The sequence below is a fragment of the Sceloporus undulatus genome, chromosome 3 (assembly GCF_019175285.1).
Source record: "Sceloporus undulatus isolate JIND9_A2432 ecotype Alabama chromosome 3, SceUnd_v1.1, whole genome shotgun sequence".
Lineage (NCBI taxonomy): Eukaryota > Metazoa > Chordata > Lepidosauria > Squamata > Phrynosomatidae > Sceloporus > Sceloporus undulatus.
In genome coordinates this window covers 225,357,232-225,363,575 of record NC_056524.1, presented here as the reverse complement: position 1 = coordinate 225,363,575, position 6,344 = coordinate 225,357,232, and the positions used below count along the sequence as shown (strand labels likewise).

The following is a 6,344-nucleotide window of genomic DNA, read 5'->3' as shown; positions in this document are numbered from 1 at the left end:
AGACACATTATCTGAAGAATTAAAACTGTATAGGTTTCACTGTGGAAATCGTTGTTTCTACTTGTTTCATCCTTTGCCCCCCATAAGCATCTAATTTAAGGATAGACGACAATGTGAAACAGAATGGTGACTGAACAGTAGTTTTTTATTTGTAATTCAGTTAAACTTTTAGTATGCCTCAATTCTTTTTCAACCCTTTTTTATTGAAGTACATACTGTATCCATCACTGTGTACTGCAGAAGTCACACGTAACTCATTAAAGAAAAAAAAAGGATATGTATTCAAATACATCTGAGAAAGTAATTCAATATAATGGAAACTACTTTGAAAACAACACCTTTATTTGATGCTCCCAGCTGTTAGATGCAATCATCTCTTCTGTTAGTTAATATAAAACAATTATTGTACCTCATATTTACATTCTGTTTTTCTATATTCCTATTTATTGAATTCACTGTTAGTTACTTTTTAGTAAACTATAAATAAGTAACACTCATCACTTAACAGTTTGGGTAACTATCTTTGCTGAACGTATTCTGAATTATGGATTACTTGTCTTCGATTCATACATGTCATCATGGGCTGAATTCTATTTTCAGTCCCAGCTCGAGTAAACCAACGGAATCAATGAGATTTTCATAAGTGCCAATAGTATGCAGCCTATATTTGATCATTACACTTCTGCATTGGCTAGCTGAAATGTGGGCTTCTCTACTAAGTAGCATTGTGGCGAGAGCTGAGTTAATGTCTTGATGTTTGCTCATTCCACATGTTCAACTCACCACAATATTCAAGCAATGATGTGCAAGCTACTCAGAATCTAGCTAAATTCAATTTGTTATAGAAAGGGATCTTGTAACACCTTTGAGACTAACTGAAAGAAAGAAGTTGGTAGCATGGCTTTCACAGACTTCAACTACCTCCTCAATGCGTTTTAGGCTGAGAAAACTAGGCTGAAGTCTACAAAAGCTCACGCTACCAACTTCTTTCTTTCAGTTAGTCTCAAGGTGTTACAACATCATTTTTCTGATACTGGTCATAAGTGATGATGATTGCTTTGTCTTTCTTATACAAGCTGACTTTGCATACTGATTTTCCAGGCTAACATGGCTATATTTTGAATTAAATTTATTATGTTTGCTTAGACTGACAAAATACAGATATGCTACAAAAACATAATCCAACTTTATTCTTCCACCTTTTTGCCTCCCAGTTTTACATTCTATTGCTCATAACTCGTGTCTGGATAAAGCAAAGAATCCCATAAAGTAGAATCGTTAACATTATCAGCATAGACACCATTGTTTTCCTCATCTCCATATACTTGAAGCCAGACTTCATCCCCAGCTTCCACATGGAGCAAAACAGAACCAGATGCCTGGTCAACATCATTTTCTGTACTGGTCATAAGTGATGATGATTGCTTTGTCCTTCTTATACAATGACCTTCACATCTGAGGAATACAATGTGAGATGATACGCAAAATAGTATACACAGGGATGCTGCACCGGAACTTCCCAGTTGTTGTATCATAGTGATTTTGCTCATTGTAGAAGATCTTTGTAAATTTGATGGGGAATATTAGGAAAAGGACTCTGGCTGTTAAAACCAAACACTAAAGGCAGATCGATAAGCAGTGCACTGTCTCCTTTTTCCCCTTTCAGCCCAGGGATTCCGGAAACCCTGGTGCTCTTGAGGGCCTTCGGCTCCAGCAGTCTAAACTTCCACTGTCTGCCTTTGGGCCAGGTGCACCTACCAAGCAATGAAATTTTTTTTTGTTAGAATGGAAAAATCCTTATTTATCCAAAGGCTCTCAGCTGGAAAGCCCACATAGGCTTCAGAAAGACAGCAATACTGAATCAGTCAGCCCAATAGAACGAAGTGAGTATTTCAATCTGCCCAGACAGTACAAACCATTACCAGTTTCAATCCATAAGACACTTTCATGCTAGTAATGACTTGAACTTTCTTGGATTAGTGATTTGAAGAGCACAGTTGAGTGTCCTGAATTTAAATTTATCTTTTCTTGGCCATCTCTGGATAAATCAATTGGTTTAACAAAATCATACTTCATGGATATCTGGATTCAAAGTGAAATTTATTTTTCTAAAAATATTAATGTCCATATTATATTACAATGTCATGGCAGAGATAATTATATACATAAGTCCAAGTGCTTTAACGGGAGCCGGTATGGTTTGACACATGAGCTATGACACCGGAGACCAGGGTTTGAATGGTTCATTTTTTGGCTTGGCATATGTCAGAATTACTTAAAGGTTACAACAATAATGAATGCTGCCAGGTAATCCTGGGAGAAAGTTACTTTGAATTCTGTGGGCCTTACTCTGTGGTAAGAGCACACAGGATGGAAGTCTTTGGCGCTTTACAGAGCGCCGAAAAGCGGCGCTCTGCCTGTGCCATCATTAGCTGCACGAGAAGCCCCAGCAGCCAAACCCGCGAGGTTCCAGCGCAGCTAAAAGAAGCGCCAAAATGGGGCTTCTTCTTGGTCGTGTAAATGACACGACGAGGGCAAATGGCGCAATCGAGACGTCATTCTCGCGATGCTACATGCGGACGCTAAGCGTCCGGCATGTAAATGGCCATGCCCGTGTCCGTTTTTACGCCCCAGTCACATGCAGGGGTGAGGCCGGTATGGACGCTGGTCCTTGGCCAACCCCTAGCACGTGACGCGGGCGCCGCAAAGGCCCATGCGGAAGGGCCAATGTCATCATACTATTAAAGCTTTCGACTTCAAAATGGCTGTCAAAGCAGTTTACAGGACCGGGTTGCATCCAGGATGGATCTGGGCACCAATTTGGCAGTAATTTCTGTGTGATAGGACCCAGCTGCCTCCTGAATTAGCACTGAATTTGGGAAGGTAAACTGGGATTTTAACCCCATGCGATAGGGTCCTGGTTATGTCCCGGTAGCCAGATACGAAATGATTACATCAGCCATTGAGACTTCTGGAGAACCCCAGAGAATCTCATTATACTAACAGGGACATAGCCAGACACTTCTTGGAATGGTTGTGGGCAGTGACTGTGGCATTTCATGAGTCCTGGGAGTTCAGAACATGTAGTTCTGCATTGAAACTATTGTTATGATACGCTGTAGAAGATCTTGGCTAGTGAAGCCCTAAACAGCTTGGAGACTGTGATACAGGGAAGAGTGCTCTTCCTGAAGTCTGCGGAGGACTTCCTTGTGTTCCACAGAGAGAGGAATTATTGTGTGTGGTCACAAGAGAGGGCCTTTTCAGGTTTGGCACCTAGGATTATTCTCCAAATTTTAACTTGTTTCAACTGTTAAACAGATTAATATGTTTTAATCTGGGCCCTTTAAATACAAAATCATAGCACTTTGATTCCACTTTACTGTCATGGTTACCTATTTGGAATCCTAAGATTAGTGTCTGTGGAAGAACAGAGATCTCTGACAGAATTCTAAAGATTTAACGATATAAACCCAGGATTCCATAAAACAGGTATTGTAGTATCAAAGTGATATAGTGTGAAATGTACTCTGATTCAATTATTTTTATTGTTTAAAATTTTACATTCTTTTAAATTTCTTAGATTGGATTATATTTATACACTGTCAAGAAGATCCTTGATTTGAAGTGAATATAAATATTTTAATTTTGAGAAAGGGATATATGATTTTGCCTCTTCCTTTTCCGTTAGTTTTCACTTCTGTGAGTGATGGAGGAGTGGGATCTGCTCACTGGCCTCCACTTGATTGATGCTCCTGTTGGTCATTCCTCCTGTGGAGTGAGTAAAAGAGTCTTAGTGTGCACAGCACTTCTTCAGTCATGACAAATTTGTGGTTTAGAACTATGGCCAGCAACTTCGCTGGCCTTTCAGGATTTGGCCAATGGGCAAAATCCTGTCCATTCTTTGGAATACTGTTGGAGGGAAATGTGTATGGAACATTGTAGCATGTTTAGGTTTCTACGCTTTGTTCACTATTATTGTTATAGTTAAAACTTACGACTAGGTGGTGCACTGATCTCATCTTTAGTCGAAGAATGTGTGTCTCAGGCTTCATTTCAGGACAGGGAGAATTTTGACCATGGACATAGTGAAATTGTTAAGAGATTTAATGTTATATAATTAGTAGATATTCAGGACACATCCTGATAAACACTTAAACCTGGGGAAGCAGGCAAATTCCCTCCTACACTAAAAGAATAGTGTCAAGAGATCGAGGCTACAAAGCTCTGGCTACCTCTGTGGATTTTAACTGATCATACAATTGTTTTAAAACACACTTTCATATTGCCATCTGGTTCTGTGGCCCATTTCCGATGGAAACCAGTACATATCCAATAATCATTGTGTGGATCTGTATCCTTATGGGTTTCATCCTTTCACAACTTTCCACAATAGCTTTCAGAGAAAAATTGTAATAAAAATAATTATAAAATGTTCTCATCTCCCCCATTTGGTGGGGGGGGGCAGGGCAGTTTCCAATGGAAAGAAAGAACAAAGGAGGGAAATAATTAAAGTCTACTCTCATAGTACCATGTCTCCATTGTTGGAGTTGCCCCAAGGGGCAGTGAATTAGCATAAGAATTGCGAACATTTAATTATTAGGTCCCCTGTGCCACATTTAATTTGGTCCTGAAATCCTCCGAAGTTCCTGCTGATTTGGATTCCACTGCTGTGATTTCTCTTATGGTGCAGCTTATATCTTGATATTTGTGACAATAGCCAAAGCTCTCTGGGTTTTTCACAAAACAGATGTTAAAACCATAAGATATAAAACAATAATTAAACATTACATAAAAACCCGCATGTTTTTTTAAAAAAACATACATCTATAGAATAACCACCAAATGAAACATTTTTGTCATCATTAGCCATCATTTATCATTAAACTTTTCATATTATGTTTTTTATTATTTCAGTTATTCTGGACATTATGTGTACCATTGTCCAAATCTGCCTTGACAATCCTGAAGAGGACAGAAAGACAGGATGCAGTGTCTATAACAGCAAAGCATATGTGGGGGGAGAAACCCTTCGGACTGCATAAGAGTCCACTGGCCTAAGTGTTTTCTTGCTTGCTGCTTTTTCTGTCACAGTTTTATGTGCCTTACCTTAATATGTGACCAAAACCTGAGGGGAGGGGGGAAGAGTAGTGATATAAAATCTCAGTTTTCCTGGTTACTAACAGATGTGGAGAACAATGAATCAAGCTTTAATCTTGTAGTTATTGGGACACTTGGGGTTTATTGTTTTTCCTAACTGTATCACTTTCCTTTGAAAGCTGTGCAGCTTCATTTAGTGCAAGTTTTCTCCCACTACTTGTTTTCTTTCTCTCCTTCCTCGTCTTCTCCCCCCCTGACAATTCCAAGTCCCAACTGAGAGTGTGCATAAGAGTAAACTCCTCAAAGTGACTCAGATTCTCTATGTTCTCAGAAAGCTATGTAATCTTTTATGCATAGTAAAAAGACTACCTTAATACTAGACTATAAGTCAACTTCATGTATAAGTCGAGGGCATGTTTTGGGGCCAAAATTATGGATTTAATGTGACCTGTGGATGGTCAAGGGTAAAACCTAGGGTTATGTAACAAGGATGTAAAAGATGAAGCAAGGAAACATGCTAAAGAACTTAGAAAATCCTCAAAGGCATAACTGTTTATGTATATGCTGAAGGCTAGTGGATGGATGAGGGGATTGGTGATTTTCTGACAGTTGTACTCTTGCCTTTCACCAGGAGATGGTTCCTTTAAAAATAAAGTAAGAGTTAAAGACTATACTTACATTGACCCGTGGATAAGTCGACTCAGGTTTTTGGGGTCAGTTTGTGACTAAAATTCTAGACTTATACTTGAGTTGTTACAGCTCCTACACAGCTCTAGAAAGCATGCACTTTATGTTTTGCAAGAACAAAAAAGGTTCCCTAAATGGTAGGAATTTTGATGTGCAATTTCTTGAGAGGTCAGTTGGGATATGGCAAGTTTCCATTCCATTCCTAAGGGGTCTACTTGTACTGAAGTTCCCATATAGAAGAAGACCAGTCTTTACTATTTCCAGTCTACATAGTACAAAAATGAACCACAGTGACTCACATGTAATAATAAAGGTAATGAACTAAATCCAACACTGTGCATAGTGCTTGGTGGGGACATTTTTTGCTCCTTCTCCCCACACATGAAGTTTTCCATGGCTCCCAAAACATGTTCCAGAGGATTTTCTGGCCTTCCAGAAACATGCTTTATGGTTGTGAGAGGGATGCAGGAGGGAGGGAGACTGCTTCCCTTCCATTTCTGATAGCCAAATCACACTGTTGGAACCTACCTAATGCTCACAGAGATGATTGTCAATATCAC

General features: G+C 39.3%; 1 pseudogene; it reads right to left on the bottom strand.

Annotated features, from left to right (window-relative positions):
• Nucleotides 1-1,223: 1,223 nt before the first annotated feature.
• Nucleotides 1,224-3,763, bottom strand: LOC121925955 (annotated as a pseudogene).
• Between the last annotated feature and the right edge of the window lie 2,581 nt (nucleotides 3,764-6,344).